Source organism: Trachypithecus francoisi, unplaced genomic scaffold (genome assembly GCF_009764315.1).
Source record: "Trachypithecus francoisi isolate TF-2019V2 unplaced genomic scaffold, Tfra_2.0 Lachesis_group8, whole genome shotgun sequence".
Lineage (NCBI taxonomy): Eukaryota > Metazoa > Chordata > Mammalia > Primates > Cercopithecidae > Trachypithecus > Trachypithecus francoisi.
The window spans coordinates 98,035,050-98,056,899 of record NW_022681473.1 but is presented as its reverse complement, the minus strand read 5'-3'; the positions used below and the strand labels follow the sequence as shown (position 1 = coordinate 98,056,899).

Genomic DNA, 21,850 nt, shown 5'->3' with positions numbered 1-21,850 from the left:
CCAAAGTGCTGGGATTACAGGCCTGGGCCACCACGCCCGGCCAACACCCACACTCCTTGTTATTGTCTAGCAACAGGTCTGGGGTACACCTGTGCTTTCTCCTTTCATTTGGGTTTCTGCCTTCCAAAGGGTAAAGTCCCAGACATTTTTGAAGGAGTCGTTTAGTTGTGCTTAAGTGTGCAGACTTATCCAGTCAACAGACATCTATTGAGCACTCACTGTGTATGCAGCATAAATCCTAAGCTGGTATGTCGCCCTGCATAAAAACATATTGTTTTATAGTGTTATTTAAACAAAGATGTAAGGTTAGGAATCTTTTGTGGCTTGTGCAATTCCGTGGGAAATTGGGAAACTCTGGATTCTACTAATCTCCATAAATTCTCCTCCCTTCCCCCTTTTTACTATGAAATTATTTAGTATCTTCCCATTCTACTAGACTCCAGGAATCAGGAATCATCTAGTTATGGCCATTCTATATTCTGATTGTAACATTACTGACCTTGCAATAGATTCCCAATAAATATGTGATACATGGCTGAGAATGAATCCTTAATACCAATAAATAGGCGTTGTATAAAAGATTACATCCCTTTTTTTAGAAAACATTTTGACTGTGCACAAACATTATATGTCTGTCAAACATTATATGACTGTCACAAACATTGTATGTTTGTGACCCAGTCATGTTATTTTGTTCATCTAGTGTGTTTTTCAACCTCAGCCTTCTTTTTTTTTTTTTAATTTATTTTTATTTTTATTTTTCTTGAGACGGAGTTTCGCTCTTGTCACCCAGGCTGAAGTGCAATGGTGCAATCTCCAGTCACTGCAACCTCCGTCTCCTGGGTTCAAGCCTTTCTCCAGCCTCAGCCTCCCAAGTAGCTGGGATTACAGGCATCTGCCACCATGTCTAGCTAATTTTTGTATTTTTAGTAGAGACAGGGTTTCACCATGTTGGCTAGGCTGGTCTTGAATTCCCGACCTCAGGTGATCCACCCTCCTCAGCCTCCCAAAGTACTGGGATTACAGGCGTGAGACACGGCACCTGGCCAACCTCAGCCTTCTTGACATTTTGAGTTGACTAATTCTTTTTTTTCTGGAGATGGAGTCTCACTCCAGGCTGGAGTGCAGTGGCATGATCTCGGGTCACTGCAACTCCCCCTCCTGATTCAAATGAATCTCCTGCCTCAGCCTCCCGAGCAGCTGAGATTACAGACACCTGCCACCATGTTTGGCTAATTTTTGTATCTTTAGTAGAGATGAGGTTTCACCATGTTGGCCAGGCTGGTCTCGAACTCCTGACCTTAAGTGATCCACCCGCCTCGGCCTCCCAGTGTGCTGGGTTTATAGAATTGAGCCACCACGCCCGGCCTTGAGTTGACTAATTATTTATTGGGGCTGTTCTGCAAGATGTAGATCCCTGACCCCAGCCAATAAGTGCCAGTATAGCACCCTCACCTCCACTCCCAGTTGTGATATTCGAAAATGTCTCCAGAAATTACCAAATGTCTTCTGGGGGACAAAAATCATCCCTGGTTGAGAACCACTGATCTAGTCTATTGTTTTACCTGCTACAGAGTATTCTGTGGTTCCACGGTCCATCCACCAGTGTTAGACAACCAGACAGTTTCCAACTCCCAGCCTCCACAAACATCACTGTGATGACCATTCTCATACATGTCCCCTATGTGCTGAAGAAAGAGATGATAGCTAGGCTTGGGTCTGAGTCCCTCTAGGTAGAGGGGAGGGGATGCACCCTAGGATGGAGAAATCTTGGGCACCACAGAATCACTGTTGATTTCTGTTGTTCAGTGACCATCTGTTAAGCTATTCCTATCAGCTGCTCTGAAAGGAGGAGGAGGCAGTCTCTCTAGATTACAGCCCATTAGCCCAAGGAGCTTGGAGAGGGTAGGTGAGGAATGATTGCTGGCTGGACAGCCTGAACCTGTTTTATTGATTTTTCAACACTGGAGGGAGTTGTTAAACGGGCAGGCATGCACTGTAGGGAGAGGGAAGACTGGAATTGAAAAGCTGTTCTCCAGCATGCCCTCCACTGGGCCTCTTGCCCCTCTCTCTGCCCCAGGGTGTAGTCTCCTTCTTCTCCTAGACCACTTCTAGACAACCTTTGGGTTGTTCCATCTTTTCTTTGCCTCTTTCTTCTGGTTGACTTGAAGGAAGTTAGTGCTTATTCCCTGTCTTGACAGCACTTCCAGAATAGTCCCAGAGTCCACCTCCCCCTTCAATCTCTACTGTCTTTCCCCCCCCGGCCCCGAGACGGAGTCTTGCTCTGTCACCCAGGCTGGAATGCAGTGGTGCAATCTCCGCTCACTGCAACCTTTGCCTCCTGGGTTCAAGCGATTCTCCTGCCTTAGCCTCCCGAGTAGCTGGAATTACAGGTGCCTGCTGCCATGCCTGGCTAATTTTTGTATTTTTAGTAGAGATGGGGTTTCACCATGTTGGCCAGGCTGGTCTCGAACTCCTGACCTCAGGTTATCCGCCCATCTCAGCCTCCCAAAGTGCCGGGATTACAGACTTGAGCCACCGCGCCCAGCCTCAAATCCCTGTTGTCACTAATTCAGTTCAAGCCTTTATCGTCTCTCACTTAGTAATAGCTTCCATCCATGCCTCCATCTACCCCCAACCCCAATCATCTTGCTACACAGAAGTCAGAGTGATGCCTAATAAAATGAAGGAGTATTAATAGCTGTCATCAAATGAGAATTCGCTGTGTATCAGGCACCCTACTTACATTTCATCAATCCTCATGACGCTCCTATAAAAATAGTTTTTTTATTCTGTTTTGATAGACAAAGCAGGTAAGTAATTTGCCCAGGACAGTTGGCTAGTGAGAGGCAGAGCTGAGATAGTTTCATTTGATTCTAAAACCCAGACCTGCTTTACTCTTTCAGAAATCTCAGGTGATATGACCAGTGTACCCAAGAAAATTAAAAAAAGAAAGAAAGCTCACTGCATTATGCTCAGGCTGAAAACCTTTTGGGATTCTTCTCATCACCTACCCCAGTGATTTGCAAACTGGAGGAGCTCTTGGGGTTCCCTGGAGGTTCCTTAGGGTTCACCATGGGAGACAAGTAGGGAATAGGAGCTGGTGGGCTTCTAGGCTGGCCTCTGGCACCCACCAGGGTGTGCTGCTATTGCTTGTTTTATAGTTGGGCTTTTATGCCCGATTAATAACAATAATACTGTACAATGGATAACTTATAAGCCAAAGAAACTTATTTCATAGAGTCTGGAGTCTGGGAGCTCTGAGACCAAGGTGCCTGCAGGCTTGGTGTCCCCTGGTTCATCATCAGCTGTTTTCTTGCTGTGTCCTCACATGGTAAAAAGGGTTTGGGAGCTCTCTGGAGTCCCTTTTGTGAGGACACTAATCCCATTTATGTAGACTCCACCTTCATGACCTAATCATCTCCCAGAGGCCCCACCTCCAAGTAATATCACATTAGGGATTAAGTTTCAACATATGAATTTTGAGGAGACACAAATATTAAGTCTATACCAATGCTGTTTGAAGAAAGGGTTCTGCAGCTAAAACAAATCTGAAAGCCACTGTTTATTGGTTAGAGCTCAAACTACTGTCCCTCCTCCTCTCCTCTTTCTTCTTCCTCGTTACCTGAACATAATAATTCCTTTTTTAAGTTTTTTTTTTTATTGTGGTAAAATATGCATAGCATAAAATGTACTATTTTAGCCATGTTTACGTGTACCGTTCAGGGGGATTAAGTACATTTGTAATACTGTGCCACCATCACCATATCTGTTTCCAGAACTTGTTTATTATCCCAAACTCTGTACATTTCAAATAATAACTCTGCACTCGCCCTCCCCAGCCCCTGGCAACTACGGTTCTACTTTCTGTCTCTATGAATCTGACTTCTCTAGATACCTCATATAAATAGAATCATTTAGCACTTGTCGTCTTGTGAGAGTTCAGGCTTCTCGACATGAACTATGAGGCTTTCCATCACTGGCCCACTTCCCTCTCCAGGTTCACCTCCCAGAATGTCCCTCTCTCACTTGGCACTCGGTCCAGCGACACTGACCTGCCCTTGTGCACGCCATACCTGCGCCTTTGCACCTGTAGTTCCCTCCTGGGATTGCTTTCGCTGTTAGCACCAAGTAGGAAATCTTCCCTGTTTCCTCTCTCTGTCCCTCCTGACTCACATCTTCGGTTGGGTGCCCCTCTGTGTACCTGTTTCCACCTCATCATTGCACTTCTCGTATTGTAATGCTGAGTATAATTATCACTTGCCTAGGAGAGTGCCTTTTTAAGGACAGAGATGATAATTCATCTTTGAAGTTCCTGCAGTACTTTATGCCTGGCACAGAACTGAAATGGTAGCAGTGTCTCCCATGAGATGTATGAGTTAAGACTGAAATAAAAGTTAGGCTATTTCTGAATAGCTTTCAGAGATTATTTTTGAAGGTAGCCACATTTTTGGAAGAAGTGAATTGCCTCCCCAGGAAATTGCCTGTGTAGGTAGGTTTTGGTAGCTTTATTAAAAAGCTGTAGTAGACTTGCTCATGCCTGTGGTCCCAGCACTTTGGGACACTGAGACAGGAAGCTTTCTGGAGCTTAGGAGTTCGAGACCAGCCTGGGCAACAAAACGAGAGTCCTGTCTCTACAAAAAAAATAAAAAATAGAATATTAGCCATGTGCAGTGGTTTAGGCCTACAATCCTAGCTACTCAGAAGGCTGAAGCAGGAGGATTGCTTGAGCTTGTGAGTCCAGTATTTCAAAGTCACTCCACTGCACTCTAATCTGAGCAACAGGGTAAGTCCCTATCTGTAAAAGAAAAGCTATAAAAACTTCCTTATGTTATTTACTGAAGACAATCAGAGAGAACGAATCATTTCACACAGGCTAATTTTCCAGATAATTTAAAACTCATTCTTTCAAGCATTAAAATTCACTTTTTTTTTTTTTTTGAGAGAGTCTTGCTCTGCTGCTGAGACTGTAGTGTAGTGGCATGATCTTGGCTCACTGCAACCTCCGCCTCCCGGGTTCAAGCGATTCTCCTGCCTCAGCCTTCTGAGTAGCTGAGATTACAGGTGCCCGCCACCATGTCCAGCTAAATTTTGTATTTTCGTAGAGATTGGGTTTCACCGTTTTGGCCAGGCTGGCCTTAAACTCTTGACCTCAAGTGATCCACCTACCTTAGCCTCCCAAGGTGCTGGTATTACATGCGTGAGCCACTGTGCCCAGCCTAAAATTCACTTTTAAATCCAGTTGAGTGACACTGTGTAATGGATTGTTAACGTTTGCTAATTCATTTATTCATAATTTTGGCAGCAATTCTTTGAGGATTAATTGGTTTGTACTGAACAACTGTCTTAGGGTAGGCCAAGCCATTTAGTTACTTAGTGTGTCCATTTGCAACTAATCCTGGAGATTTTACCAAGAAAAAAACCATTATTTAAAAATTTTCATGGCATATTTAAGACAAATATGTGAGACTACTCTTTTGATAAACAGTACATTTATTGTGGTATCACGTTTTCTTCATGATTCAGGATCATCATCGTTAACTTTTTTCTGCTGAGAGGCAACAGTATGTTCATAGGCATTGGTATGAATCATTTGTCTGATTCTTTTCAGCCTTTTTTCTCCCAGGTTGTCACATGTGACTTTTTTTTTTTTTCTATTACCAGTCATATCGCTGGAACCCTGTGTTCTTTCTAAATTATGATTTCTACCATCTTAACACTGTTGAAACCAGATGACTCAGTTTCTTAGAATTGCTTGTAGTCAAAGTATAAATAGATCCCAAATAAAGATTTGAATGGTTTTCATTTTAATAAGTTATAAAAGCTTTCAATCCAGATATTTTGAGCTGTTTATTTTGGATGGTGACAGGAGCTTATGTTATTATTTTTTTATTTTTTATTTTTTTGAGACAGAGTCTCGCTCTGTCACCAAGGCTGGAGTGCAATGGCACGATCTCGACTCACTGCAACCTCCGCCTCTAGGGTTCAAGCAATTCTCCTGCCTCAACCTCCTGAGTAGTGTGGATTACAGGCGCACACCACCATGCCCAGCAAATTTTTGTATTTTTTAGTAGAGATGGGGTTTTACCATGTTGGCCAGGCTGGTCTTGAACTCCTGACCTCAAGTGATCTGCCCGCCTCAGCCTCCCAAAGTGTTTGGGATTACAGGTGTGAGCCACGGTACCCAGCCAGGGCCCATGTTATTTAAAGCCATCAGACAAGTAATGTGTCACAAAAACTTGGTTATTTATGTTAATGATACACAGAGAGATTCCATGAAAAACCACAGGTAAATCCAAAATTTCTTTCTAGTAATTTCTTTTTCCTTTCTTTTTTTTTTTGGAGATGGCATCTCACTGTATCACCCAGGCTGGAGTGCAGTGGCACAAACATGGCTCCCTGCAGCCTCGACTTCCTAGGCTCAAGCAATCCTCCAGCCTCAGCCTCCCGAATAGCTGAGTTTTGTCAGGTTGCCCAGGCTGGTCTTGAACTCCTGGGCTCAGGCGATCTGCCTGCCTTGGCCTCCCAAAGTGCTGGGATTACAGGCGTGAACCTTCTAGTCATTTCTTAAAAATGTAAGAGTACTTAAGGAAAAAACAGATTTTGTTTCTTCAGTCTAACATAGCCTTACTAAGGAGAATGGTGTTGTGCTGGGTGGATGCAGTAGATCTTCCCAGAGAATTGTGGGGATATTCCTGCTCCAGAAGTGTTTAGGATATACTTGGGGGAAGAGCATTTCCTAAGCTTTTCACTGTGATATCAAGCAAGAAATAACAATAATAACATTTGTTGAGTAAGGCTTACTTTGTGTACTGAGAGCAACCACACTATTCTGAGACCTCAGGGTGAATTAACTCATGTAATTCTTACAATAACTTTATTGATTGATTGATTGATTGATTGATTGTTTATTGGAGAAGGAGTCTGGCTCTGTCACCCAGCCTGGAGTGCAGTAGCACGATCTCAGTTCACTGAACCTCTGCCTCCCGGGTTCAAGCGATTCTCCTGCTTCCGCCTCCTGAGTAGCTGGGATTACAGGTGTGTGCCTCCAGGCCCAACTAATTTTTGTATTTTTAGTAGAGAGGAGATTTCACCACGTTGGCCTGACTGATCTCAAACTCCTGACCTTAGGTGATCTGTCTGCCTCGGCTTCCCAAAGTGCTGGCATTATAGGTGGGAGCCGCTGCGCCTGGTCCGTATAATAACTTTCTACAACAGGTATTATAATACTATTATTGCTAGCGCCATTTCACAGATGTGAAAGTTGGAGCACGGAGGGGTGAGGTGATTTTTCCTAACAGTATTAGTCACACAGTGGTAAGGAATGCAACCAGGCTTCCCCCTCAGGCAGTCTGGCCCCCAGAGCCTGTGCTCTTACTCACTGTACCATTCTGCCTCTTGTGATAGGTCAAAAACAAAAAACAGACCTTGGGCAGTCTATCTCCGGGCTTATTCTGGATTATTTGGATCTCTAGGGATGGCAAAGAGTATATAAAGTCAGGATAAATAGAATGCATCTTCTGGGAGCATTATTTATTTATTTATTTATTTTTTTTATTTTTTTTTTGAGACGGAGTCTCGCTCTGTCCCCCTGGCTGGAGTGCAGTGGCGCAATCTTGGCTCACTGCAAGCTCCGCCTCCCTGGTTCACGCCATTCTCCTGCCTCAGCCTCCCGAGTAGCTGGGACTACGGGTGCTCACCACCGCACCCGGCTAATTTTTTGTATTTTTAGTAGAGACGGGGTTTCACCGTGGTCTCAATCTCCTGACCTTGTGATCCGCCCGCCTCAGCCTCCCAAAGTGCTGGGATTACAGGCGTGAGCCACCACGCCCGGCCGCATTATTTATTTTTTAGACCCTAGTTGCATGGAAATGAATTAATCATAATCACTGGCCTATGACACACTGTCATTGTGGGCCCATAAATGGCTTAATATATATATACACATTTTTATATATATACATATACATATATACACATATATACATATATACACATATATATACACACACATTTTTTAAGAGACAGAGTGTCACTTTGTCACCCAGGCTAGAGTGCCATGGTATGATCATAGTTCACTGCAGCCTTGAACTCAAGTGATCCTCCTGCCTTGGCCTCCAGAGTAGCTAGGACTACAGCGGTGCATCACTAGACTTAATTTTAAAAAAAATTTTTGTAGAAATGGAGTCTTGCTATTTTGCCCAGTCTGATCTTGAACACCTGGCTCAAATGATCCTCCCGCCTTAGCCTCCCAAAGTGCTAGGATTATAGGCGTGAGCCACTCTGCTCAGCCTCAATTAATTTTTTTTTTTTTTTTTGAGACAGAGTTTTGCTCTTGTTGCCCAGGCTGGAGTGCGATGGTGTGATCTCGGTTCACTGTAACCTCCGCCTCCTGGGTTCAAGTGATTCTCCTGCTTCCGCCTCTCGAGTAGCTGGGATTAGCCCAGCTAATTTTGTATTTTTAGCAGAGACGGGGTTTCTCCCTGTTGGTCAGTCTGTTCTTGAATTCCCGACCTCAGGTGATCTGCCCACCTCGGCCTCCCAAAGTGCTGGGATTACAGGTGTCAGCCACTGCGCCCGGTCGGCCTCAATTGATTTTTTAATATAGTAAGTTCCCATAAACCCATCTAGCCCTAAAGCTAGAATTTACATGTACCTAGACCAGAGATAGTCACAATCTGGAATTTTCCTTTCACTATTCTTTTGCTCTCATTTTAATATTGCTTTGTACCTCTGTATTTCTTTTTTTTTTTTTTTTTTTTGAGACAGAGTCTGGCTCTGTTGCCCAGGCTGGAGTGCAGTGGCCGGATCTCAGCTCACTGCAAGCTCCACCTCCCAGGTTTATGCCATTCTCCTGCCTCAGCCTTCTAGGTAGCTGGGACTACAGGCGCCCGCCACCTCGCCCGGCTAGTTTTTTGTATTTTTTAGTAGAGATGGGGTTTCACCGTGTTAGCCAGGATGGTCTCGATCTCCTGACCTCGTGATCTGCCCGTCTCGGCCTCCCAAAGTGCTGGGATTACAGGCTTGAGCCACCGCGCCTGGCTGTACCTCTGTATTTCTAAAAAGTATGCTTTTATTACCATGTTTGACTTTATAAAAAGGATATCATGCTCTATAATCTGGTGAGATTTATATTCCCTTATATCACGTTGCTAAAATTAATTCATATTGTTGCAGATGCTGATGCTGTATACAAACACTTACTTTGACTCTATATAATATTCTTTCCTGTGAATATACCACACTTTATTCATTCATGCTGTTGATGGGCATTTGGGTTTTTTCCAGGTTTTTTGCTATTGTGTACAGACTTCTAGAAACATTCTTCTGTCGATCTTCTATTGATCATGTATAAAGGGCTTCTTTCATTCACAGACATACACATATACATGTATCTAGGAACAGAACTGCTGGTTTATGGGGAATGTGATTGTTAGACTTCATAGAATAATGCCAAACTGTTTTCCAAAGCAGTCGTACCAATTTCCACTCCTAAATTAGCCAGGTATGGTGGTACACACCTGTAATCCCAGCTACTGGGGAGGCTGAGGTGGGAGGATTGCTTGAGCCCAAGAGGTGGAGGCTGTAGTGAGCTGAGATTGCGCCACTGCATTCCAGCTTGGGTGACATGTCGAGTGAGGCTGTATTAAAAAAAATTTAATTTAATTAGAGGGGTGTGGTGGCACATTGCTTGTAATCCCAGCTACTTGGGAGGCCGAGGCATGAGAATTGCTTGAACCCAGGAGGCGGAGGTTGCAGTGAGCCCACATCATGCTACTGCACTCAGCCCACATCATGCTACTGCACTCCAGCCTGGGCAACATAGTGAGACTCTGGCTCAAAAAAATAAAAAAATTAATTTTTTTTTTACTCCCACTAGCTGTATATGAGAAATCCTATAAAACAACTTCTAGTCAAGCTTTAATTTTTTTTTTTTTTTTGAGACAGAGTCTCACTCTGTCACCCAGGCTGGAGTGTAGTGGCGTGATCTTGGCTCACTGCCTCCCAGTTTCAAATGATTCTCGTGCCTCAGCCTCCTGAGTAGCTGGGGTTACAGGCACACCACCACGGCCAGCTAATTTTTGTATTTTTAGTAGAGATGGTTTTACCATGTTGGCTGGACTGGTCTTGAACTTCTGGCTTCAACTGATCCACCTACCTCATCCTCCCAAAATGCTGGGATTACAAGTGTGAGCCACTGCACCCGGCCAGGCTTTAAAATTTTTGATGGTCAAATGAATGTAAAGTAACATCTTAATTTACATATGCCTGATCACTAATGAAGTTGGGTCTGTGTGTGTGTTTATTGGCTTTAGTGCACTTTTTTTTTTGAGATGGAGTCTCTTTCGTCCAGGCTGGAGTGCAGTGGCACAGTCTCGGCTCACTGCGACCTCCGCCTCCTAGATTCAAGCAATTCTCCTGTGTCAGCCTCCGGAGGAGTTGGGATTACAGGTCTGCACCACCACACTTGGCTAAGTTTTGTATTTTTAGTAGAGACAGGGTTTCACCATGTTGGTCAGGCTGGTCTTGAACCCCTGGCCTCAGGTGATTCACCCGCCTTGGCCTCCCAAAGTGCTGGGATTACAGGCGTGAGCCACCATACCTGGCCGGCCTTAGTGTACTTCTGTGAAGGGCTGCTGTTTTGTGAAATACCCACCTTTTCCATATTATTTTCCTGTTAAACAGATTGCTCTATACATATTGCAACTTACCTGGATTTAAAGATCCCACATGAGACTGACAGAGTTTTGGCTTCTGGCAGGTTCCCCAGTAATCCTCATTTAGTTCTTGTGTGGTAGTGGAAGTTGAAAACCTTTTGAGCATATTCAGAGTTGTCTGGATTAAATTAGGAGAAGTTGAAGCTGGTTTAAGGGAGGAGTATGACAGTTTTTCTGGTTTAGGGCCTGTGGGGTGTTGAAACGCTGGAAAGGATGACATGACTCACAGGAAATCTCCCCGCTGCCTCCCCTTCCCTCATGGGCCAGGTCTCCACGAGCTTTCTAGATTAGTCACCGACTCCTGTTTTTCTTCAGGTGCCTGATTGGTGTGTGATGAGTGTAGTAGGTCAGTTGTTAGAGGTATTGGTGGTGTCCAGCTCACCACTTTCATAGGGAGAAAAAAAAGAGGATTTATTACTTGACAGAATCATGGAGGGTTACACTGCCAAACCACAGAGAGACCAGAGAAGCAGCAGGAGCCAGGAGTCCAAACCACACACAGCAGGATTCTGTGTAAGCCTTTGTGCATTGCGTTTGCTTTTGGCTTCATTCTTCCAGCTGCACGCTAGTTGATGATCTTCATCTGAGGATTGCATTGGATAATTTAGATCACACAAAACACAAAATGAACAAACCCCTCAAGTGTTGAAAGCAATTTTTGTTTTGATAATCTGCAATGAGGGAAATTTAGCTTTTACAATAGTTAAAGAGAATCGTCCTTCAGAACCTTCTGTTCCACCCTAATGGGCAGGTGGTGTTAAGAATTGAACGTTTTATGTGGCTTCTTGGCTGCCTGTTGAGAACAGGGTTTGTTTGTGCTCAGTCCCTGTGCCAGACTGGGATGGACAGAGGGAGGGTTGCATGTCTGTCTGAGGGATGTACTCTCTTGCAATCCAGACTCGTGAAACGGCAGCACGTTTATTGCCAATGCTAATCCCATGCTTCCTGATCCTACCTGCCGGCCACCCCAGCACCCACCTTTTCAGCCCCGCTGGAGCTCCTGTGTGTCTTTTGGAGTGTGTCCACGTTTGTGCTCCTCTTAGAACTTTTTTCCCAGAAGAGTTGTGGGAAGGGAGGATCCTGGAGGCAGAGGCCACATACTCCATGTATTGCCCACTGTTGAATACTGCCCTCTTCATTTTGCCCCTTGCCCCTAATCTAGGCAGTAGACTTAAGTTCCTCTGACCCATATCCAAAGAGAATAGGTGATTTGAAAATGTGTTTCAGGTTGGGTGTGGTGGCTCACGCCTGTAATCCCAGCATTTTAGGAGGCCAAGGCAGGGGGATCACCTGAGGTTGGGGAGTTCCAGACCAGCCTGACCAACATGGAGAAACCCGGTCTGTACTAAAAATACAAAATTAGCCAGGCGTGGTGGCGCATGCCTGTAATCCCAGCTACTTGGGAGGCTGAGGCAGGAGAATCGCTTGAACCCAGGAGGCGGAGGTTGCAGTGAGCCGAGATGGCACCATTGCGCTCCAACCTGGGCTACAAGGGCAAAACTCCGTCTCAAAAAAAAAAAAAATGTGTTTCACACTTTCTCATTTGAGCCAATGAAAGCCAGAGGACAAAGAGAAGGACATCATGAATGGATTTTATAGTTTCCCTTATTTTTATCAGAACACCTCTTATGAAAATAATTGTGGGCCGGGCGCGGTGGCTCAAGCCTGTAATCCCAGCACTTTGGGAGGCCGAGACGGGCGGATCACGAGGTCAGGAGATCGAGACCATCCTGGCTAACATGATGAAACCCCGTCTCTACTAAAACAATACAAAAAATTAGCCGGGCGAGGTGGCGGGCGCCTGTAGTCCCAGCTACTCGGGAGGCTGAGGCAGGAGAATGGCGTGAACCCGGGAGGCGGAGCTTGCAGTGAGCTGAGAACCGGCCACTGCACTCCAGCCTGGGCGACAGAGCGAGACTCCGTCTCAAAAAAAAAAAATAATAATAATTGTAGAACATATAACCATATGAGTTTGACTAATCAGTGCCCATTGTTATAGAGGCAGGGTAGTATGTTTTCTTGTTTTTCTTTTTTTGGGACAGTGTCTTGCCCCGTTATCCAGGCTGGAGTGCACTGGTATGATCTCTACTCACTGTAACCTCTGCCCCGCGGGTTCAGGTGATCCTCCCACCTCAGCCTCTCAAGTAGCTGGGATTACAGGCATGTGCCATGATGCTCAGCTAATTTTTGTATTTTTAGTAGAGATGAGGTTTCACTATGTTGGCCAGGCTGGTCTCGAACTCCTGACCTCAAGTGATCCCCATATCTTGGCCTCCCAAAGTGCTGGGAATACAGGAGTGAGCCACTGCATCCAGCCAGAGTCAGGGTAATTTGTACCAATTGATCTCCCTGTATGGTATCATAATCGTCAATATTACATGTAGTATATTTTATTATTATTATCAGGGAAGTAATGTATGGAATGGGAAAAATATAGACTTACTAATTTTCTGATCTTGCACAAGTTACTTCTCTAAACAGCTGAAACTGTTACAACTGTTTTTCAACAGTATAATTGTACTAATAATCTCTATCTTACAAGAGTTTTTGTAATATTTAAGAGAAACATATTGACTGGGTATGGTGACTCACACCCGTAATCCCAGCACTTTGGGAGGCCGAGGTGGGCAGATCACCTGCGGTCAGGAGTTTGAGACCAGTTTGGGCAATATGGCGAAACCCCATCTCTACTAAAGATACAAAAATAAGCCAGGCATGGAGGTGCACGCCTATAGTCCCAACTACTTGGGAGACTGAGGCAGGAGAATTGCTTGAAGCCAGGAGGCAGAGGTTGCAGTGAGATGAGATAGCGCCACTGTACTCCAACCTGGGGTACAGAGCGAGACTGTCTCAAAAAAAAAAAAAAAAGGCTGGGCGCTGTGGCCCATGCCTGTAATCCCAGCACTTTGGGAGGCTGAGGCAGGCGGATCACCTGAGGTTAGGAGTTCGAGACCAACCTTGCCAACATGGTAAAACCCCGACTCTACTAAAAATACAAAAATTATCTGGGTGTGGTGGCGGGAGCCTGTAATCCCAGCTACTTGGGAGGCTGAGGCAGGAGAATCACTTGAACCCAGGAGACGGAGGTTGCAGTGAGCCGAGATCACACCATTGTACCCCAGCCTGGGTGACAAAAGCGAAACTCCATCTCAGAAAAAAAAAAAAAAGAAAAGAAACATCATATGTAAGTACTTAGTATGTTACCCGCACACATTTATTTTTATTAAGCCACCTCACTTTTGTTGAGATAAGAAAGGTTTTATGAATCCCTAATAGATGCACGTAGTGTACTTGCAATATAACAGTGGTTATAAGCTCAGCCTCTGGAGCCACACTGCTTGGGTTGGTCTCCAGGTTCTGCCATTTGCTAGCTGTGTGATATTGGGCAAGTTACTTAACATCTCTGTGCCTCCATTTCTGTATCTATAAATAGCAATAATAATGGTACCTGCCTCATAGGATTGTTGGGAGGATTAAATAAATTAGTGTTTGGTATATAGTATACACTCAATAAGTATTAGATGTCATAATTATTATTACTATTACTATTACTAGATATTGTGAGACTATGTTTATATAAGGTGGGGGTGGGTGGGTGGCAAAAATATCCATAACACGATGTCTGCATTTAGAATCTAGTAAAGGAAGTGGAACATATAAAACACTACAGGCAAAATATAGAAAATGAAAAAATAGGATTACAACCACAATGTCATAGGAATTTAGAGGTCATCATTCTGGTAGTGGGTGCCTTTCTCACTATCTTTATTCACACAATTATTTCAATTTACTTTTTTATTTTTATTTTGAGACGAAGTCTCACTCTGTCACCCAGGCTGGAGTGCAGTGGCGCGATCCCAGCTCACTGCTACCTCTGCCTCCCAGGTTCAACTGATTCTCCTATGTCAGCCTCCCAAGTAGCTGAGATTACAGGTCCGTGCAACCACGCCCAGCTAATTTTTTGTGTGTTTTTTTTTTAGTAGAAACGGGGCTTCACCATGTTGGCCAGGCTGGTCTCGAACTCCTGACCTCAAGTGATCCCCATATCTTGGCCTCCCAAAGTGCTGGGAATACAGGAGTGAGCCACTGCATCCAGCCAGAGTCAGGGTAATTTGTACCAATTGATCTCCCTGTATGGTATCATAATCGTCAATATTACATGTAGTATATTTTATTATTATTATCAGGGAAGTAATGTATGGAATGGGAAAAATATAGACTTACTAATTTTCTGATCTTGCACAAGTTACTTCTCTAAACAGCTGAAACTGTTACAACTGTTTTTCAACAGTATAATTGTACTAATAATCTCTATCTTACAAGAGTTTTTGTAATATTTAAGAGAAACATATTGACTGGGTATGGTGACTCACACCCGTAATCCCAGCACTTTGGGAGGCCGAGGTGGGCAGATCACCTGCGGTCAGGAGTTGAGACCAGTTTGGGCAATATGGCGAAACCCCATCTCTACTAAAGATACAAAAATAAGCCAGGCATGGAGGTGCACGCCTATAGTCCCAACTACTTGGGAGACTGAGGCAGGAGAATTGCTTGAAGCCAGGAGGCAGAGGTTGCAGTGAGATGAGATAGCGCCACTGTACTCCAACCTGGGGTACAGAGCGAGACTGTCTCAAAAAAAAAAAAAAAGGCTGGGCGCTGTGGCCCATGCCTGTAATCCCAGCACTTTGGGAGGCTGAGGCAGGCGGATCACCTGAGGTTAGGAGTTCGAGACCAACCTTGCCAACATGGTAAAACCCCGACTCTACTAAAAATACAAAAATTATCTGGGTGTGGTGGCGGGAGCCTGTAATCCCAGCTACTTGGGAGGCTGAGGCAGGAGAATCACTTGAACCCAGGAGACGGAGGTTGCAGTGAGCCGAGATCACACCATTGTACCCCAGCCTGGGTGACAAAAGCGAAACTCCATCTCAGAAAAAAAAAAAAAAAAAAAGAAAAGAAACATCATATGTAAGTACTTAGTATGTTACCCGCACACATTTATTTTTATTAAGCCACCTCACTTTTGTTGAGATAAGAAAGGTTTTATGAATCCCTAATAGATGCACGTAGTGTACTTGCAATATAACAGTGGTTATAAGCTCAGCCTCTGGAGCCACACTGCTTGGGTTGGTCTCCAGGTTCTGCCATTTGCTAGCTGTGTGATATTGGGCAAGTTACTTAACATCTCTGTGCCTCCATTTCTGTATCTATAAATAGCAATAATAATGGTACCTGCCTCATAGGATTGTTGGGAGGATTAAATAAATTAGTGTTTGGTATATAGTATACACTCAATAAGTATTAGATGTCATAATTATTATTACTATTACTATTACTAGATATTGTGAGACTATGTTATATAAGGTGGGGGTGGGTGGGTGGCAAAAATATCCATAACACGATGTCTGCATTTAGAATCTAGTAAAGGAAGTGGAACATATAAAACACTACAGGCAAAATATAGAAAATGAAAAAATAGGATTACAACCACAATGTCATAGGAATTTAGAGGTCATCATTCTGGTAGTGGGTGCCTTTCTCACTATCTTTATTCACACAATTATTTCAATTTACTTTTTTATTTTTATTTTGAGACGAAGTCTCACTCTGTCACCCAGGCTGGAGTGCAGTGGCGCGATCCCAGCTCACTGCTACCTCTGCCTCCCAGGTTCAACTGATTCTCCTATGTCAGCCTCCCAAGTAGCTGAGATTACAGGTCCGTGCAACCACGCCCAGCTAATTTTTTGTGTTTTTTTTTTTAGTAGAAACGGGGCTTCACCATGTTGGCCAGGCTGGTCTCGAACTCCTGACCTCAAGTGATCCACCTGCCTCGGCCTCCCAAAGTGCTGGGATTACAGGCATGAGCTGCTGCTCCTGGTCTTATTTCAGTTTTTTGGTGTGGCAAAATGTAAAGAACACAGGCTTTGGAATCATATTTGGATTTTAATGTAGTGCTGCTATTTATTTGGCACATAAACTTGGTTAAAAGACTTAAATGCTAGCAAAATGATACATATATAGTATTGTATGAACATGCAGTATGTTAATATACGTAAGAGCTCAGTCAGTGGCTAGCACTTCCCCGTCTTTTATTATGTAGGGAGTGGGACAGTACTGATGTGTCCCCTGTATTCTTCACTAAGAGTCACATGGGACATAATACAGAAGAATAAATCACTGGATTTATACTTTCAATTTTTGTTGGTTTGCATGGAACTAGTTCAGCAGTTTCTGGCTTGATGGCATGGTTTTATTTTCTCCCTGGCAAACGATGAAAGTGTTTTAATCCAAGGTGGCTCCTGATCAGCTTTGCCTGCAGTTTTTTAATAGACTCTTTATTCGATGTGATTATTTTGTTGCTAAGGAAATTCGCTGAGATGAATGTAAATAGTTATAACATTATAATTCAAGTGTTGTTTTAAAGTATCACATGCATTGTTGACTTAGAATATTCATTTTCTATTGCTGTCATAAATTACCACCAATTTAGCGGCTTAAAACAACACCAATTTATTATCTTACTGTTCTGTAAGTCAGAAGGCCAACACTGGTCTTCCCGGGCTAACAATCAAAGTGTTGCAGGTGTTGCATTCTTTTCTGTAGGGTCTAGGGGAGAATCAATTCCTTGCCTTTTCCACCTTCTGGAAGCCGCCTGCCTTCCTTGGCTTGTGATTTCAAAGCTAGCAACGTTGCATCTCTCTGAGCCTTGTGTTGTTATACCTCCCTTTGACTACAGCTGGGAAAGGTTCTCCCTTTTGAAGTCTCATATGATTAGATTGGGGCTACCTGGTTAATCCACATCTGCGAAGTCCCTTTCGCCCTGTAAGGTAACCTATTCGCAGGTTTGGGGTGAAGGAGAGAGAGTGTGGACACTTTTGGAGGGCCAATATTCTTCCACCTACATTTAGTGGTAGAACCTAGAAGTGATGCCCCCCACCAGAAAAAAAAAAAAAAAAAGCTTTAGAGCACAAAGAAATAAGAACACCTAGATGTTCGTGAAAATGTAAGCAATAGTTCTACAGCTCATGAACAGCAGGGAAACAAGAAAGAAAAATAAAAGATGTAAGTGATAATTCATAAAATGTCAAGGAAACCTTAACTCTTCCACCCACAACCTTTTACACATACTCGGTGATTGAAAGAATGAACCAATAATTGCTACTGACTGTTTAAGTAATACCATGGATTAGAAAACTACTGATTCCTTTGGATGAGCTGCATCTTCAGGCTCCATTCATGCTGGGGAGTTTACAATGCTGTCCCCTTTGCCGGGATGACAGTTCTTATAGCCCTTTTATTGACCCAAACAACTTGTCTTTATTCTGGAAGTCTAGATGAAATATCACCCTATGAGTAAGGCCTTCCATGAATCCCAGATTTGGTTAGATCTCATCCTACCTTATACATCTCTTTGTTCATCCTCACCACATTGGAATTGTTGCTTTACTGTTCTTCACTGCTGTATTGTGAATTCCATGAGGACAGGGGCACCATTTCTCTGTGTTCCCATAGCTTGACACAGTGTTAGGATCTTAAAAAACAAGTGCTGAATTGAATTGGGTACCATTAAGGAGATGGTAATAAGAGTCATTGTGTTTGGGAGGCCGAGGCAGGCAGATCACTTGAGTCCAGGAGTTCCAGACCAGTGTGGGCAACATGGTGAAACCCTGTCTCTACTAAAAATACAAAAAATTAGCTGGGCATGGTGGTGTCCGCCTGTAGTCCCAGCTACTTGGGGGCTGAGGTGGGAAAATCACTTGAGCCCACGAGGTTGAGGCTGCAGTGAACCCTGATTATGCCACTGCGCTCCAGTTTGGGCGGCAGAGTGAGATCTGACGCTGTCTCGAAAAAAGGAAAAAAAAAAAAGTCACTGTGGGCTATTGAAGTTGCCTTCCAGGTTTGGACTATTTCTGCTAAGCAGGCAGGGAAAATTCGCACACATTCCAGTCTCTAGGTAAAAGTCTTAAAGTGGTGTGCCACTGCAAAGGCCTGTCTTGAAAAAAGACACAGGTATAACCTCTGATTTGATTGTTTTGAGCTAGATGACCTCCCGCAGACAAGGCTGCAGTTTAGCAGGTGTGCTGTGTTCAGTCCGTACGTGCAATTACCTTCAAATACCTTAAGTGGCTGTTTGCTCTTGCTCCACACTTTTCTGTTTTTGCATGTGAGTGTGCATGTTAATGATTTAAGGCATTGAATGTTGGCCTCTTTAGTACCCATTTGATTTCCAGCATAACTCTCATTTTCTACAGGACTTGATATTGGTAGCTTTTATCTTATTGGCTATGGGATGATATTATGATGGTTTACAGTTGTCAGGTATTACAGGAGTTGTATATATCGGTAGTGTGGACAATATGATTGGAGTGTATTAGGATATTTTTGCATGCAAAATTCCAAGTTAAATGTAAAATAATTATAATTCTATAATAACTGAATCTGTAGTCATGCAATATGTTATCTGTTATAAAATGTATGGGAAATATACTCAAATATGAGTATATATGATATGAGTATATATGATCAGATAAAAGGTTGGGCATTTATAGACAGAAATCGCATTAACCTGTATTTTTACAGCTGTGGAAATCTAGCCTGTGTTTTTCTGGCTTCATTCATTTTCTTTTTCTTTGAGATGGAGTTTCACTCTTGTTGCCCTGGCTCGAGTGCAATAGCGCGATCTCGGCTCACTGCAACCTGCACCTCCTGGGTTCAAGTGATTCTCCTGCCTCAGCCTCCTGAGTAGGTGGGATTACAGACATATGCCACCACACCTGGCTAATTTTGGATTTTTAGTAGAGATGGGGTTTCACCATGCTGGCCAGGCTGTTCTCGAACTCCTGATGACCTCAGGTGATCCACCTACCTCAGCCTCCCAAAGTGCTGGGATTACAGGCGTGAGCCACCGCGCCTGGCCACTTCATTCATTTTCATCAACGTTTGGATGCATCCTCTATTTGGAATTTATTTTAGCAAGAGTCATGTAGGAGGGAACATGGTTAGTAAAAGCACTCTACTTACGCCAGTAGGTTTGTATTTTGAACCTGATTCTGATACTTTTGAACAGCATCAGTTAGGCAACCCATTTCACCTCTTTTTTTTTTTTGAGACAGAGTCTCACTCTGTCGCCCAGGCTGGAGTGCAGTGGCGTGATCTTGGCTCACTGCAACCTCCGCCTCCCAGGTTCAAGTGATTCTCCTGCCTCCGCTTCCTGAGTAGCTGGGATTACAGGCACGTGCCAGCGCGCCTGGCTAATTTTTGTAATTTTAGTACAGACAGGGTTTCACCATGTTGGCAGGATGGTCTCAATCTCTTGACCTTGTGACCCGCCCACTTCAGCCTCCCAAAGTGCTGGGATTACAGGCGTGAGCCACTGCACCTGGCCGTTTCACCTCTCTTAGCTTCAGTTTCTTCATCTGTAACCACACAGCATTGGCAAATGGATCAAAAATAAAATAAGATAGGGTGTAGAAGAGTTTTTGTAAACTGGGAGTCACTATAGAAAACATAGGCAAGGTATTCTGATGGGGTCCATTAGCATGAATATAATAAATACTTGATGATGATGGGTACCCCACTGGCAAGTGCAGGGAGCTTTAAGTCAGCAGTTTGGAAATCTGTTCTAATCACAGACCAGAAAAGGTTGGGAGAGAAACAAAAGATGGAATGTGAGCTGCAAGTCCAAATCAGCCACAAGGATTAAACATGAGGAGTCAAGGGGAAGCCTTCCAATGTTATAATTAGTGTTTTCTTCTAGTCCCTGTACTTTCCTAGTTCTTTTAAGATGGAATGTAGATTTTTTTTTGAGACAAGGTCTCACTCTGTCCCCCAGGCTGGAGTGCAGTGGTGTGATCGTGGCTCACTGCAGCCTTGAACTCCCTGGAGTCAGGTGATCCTTTCACCTCAACCTTCTAAATAGCTGGGACTATAGGTGCATGCCATCATGCCCAGCTAATTTTTGCATTTTTTTTCTGTAGAGAAGTCATTTGATCATGTTTCCCAGGCTGGTCTCACACTCTTGGGCTTCAGCGGTCTGCCCACCTTGGCCTCTCAAAGTGCTGGGATTACAGGCGTGAGCCACCACATTTGGCTGTAAATAGATTTCTCATTGTTTGAAAACTAGTATGTACAAAATAAAAAAGAAAGTAACAAAAAAATTCCACAATCCCACCCAAATTATCTGGTTCTTTTAAGGTTTAATCAATCAGGCAATTTGATCCATCAATCAGTTCATCAAATCGTTGACTTCTAAACCCTTCCACTACTATCTTTTGGCTCCAGGCCTTCTCTTGTTCAGAACAGAATGAACCAGTTCTGGGAACTAACAACATTGGGAATGCTCGAGGTAGACGTTGTCTTGATTGGAAATATCCTGAGTTACAAGTAAAGTGACTGGATATAACCTAGTGGGTTACTTGCCTTATCTAGACCCATACTAAACTTGCTCTGCTCTAAACTTCTGTTGTATTGCTATAGAATACTGCAAATTAGCTCACCCACCCCCTCCTTTAGTCTAAGAAATGCAGTATAACATTTGGTGAAGATCAGCAGAAAAAAAAAATATTTTGCCAATTTCAGAAATGTCCTACTCCATAAGAAAATATAACTGGTGTTATAATTTATAGGGTAGTTTTTGAAAAAGCTTGCTTTATTGCTTTATTAAGTAGCAAGACTGTGGTTTTGGCAAAACTTTATGAACATATTTCTAGAGTGGTAGATAAGAAGGCTGACACCTGAACCTCTCGATTCCTGTTCTTTGCCAGAATTTTCCAGTTCTCTTTGTCTGGAACATCATGATCAGTTCATTTGGTAGTAACCAGTCTCTGGAGACAGTAGCTCTTGCTGTTTTACTTACACTTATACTTGAAAATAAAGGTGGTAGTTTTTAATGAGAATTGTCACTGCTAACTTTGACAGATGGTCACAAGGTGACCATCTCAAAAGAAAAACCTATCTGGGAAATATAGAATTAAAGTTGTGTCTAGAACAATGGCAAATAAATTACATGTCCCCCCACTTCATGAAGATACTTTTGTATCTGCCTTGCAACCAGATAAGATTGTCTTGTTGGTTGGGTGCGGTGATGCATGCCTATAATCCCAGTGCTTTGAGAGGCCTAGGCATGAGGATCG

The 21,850-nt window shown here is 43.5% G+C and overlaps 1 protein-coding gene across 1 annotated transcript in view; it reads left to right on the top strand.

Moving 5' to 3' along the window:
- Positions 1-21,850, top strand: part of SLC35F2 (solute carrier family 35 member F2) — a 70,244-nt gene that overhangs the window by 6,207 nt on the left and 42,187 nt on the right. The gene's annotated exons all lie outside the window — the stretch shown is intronic.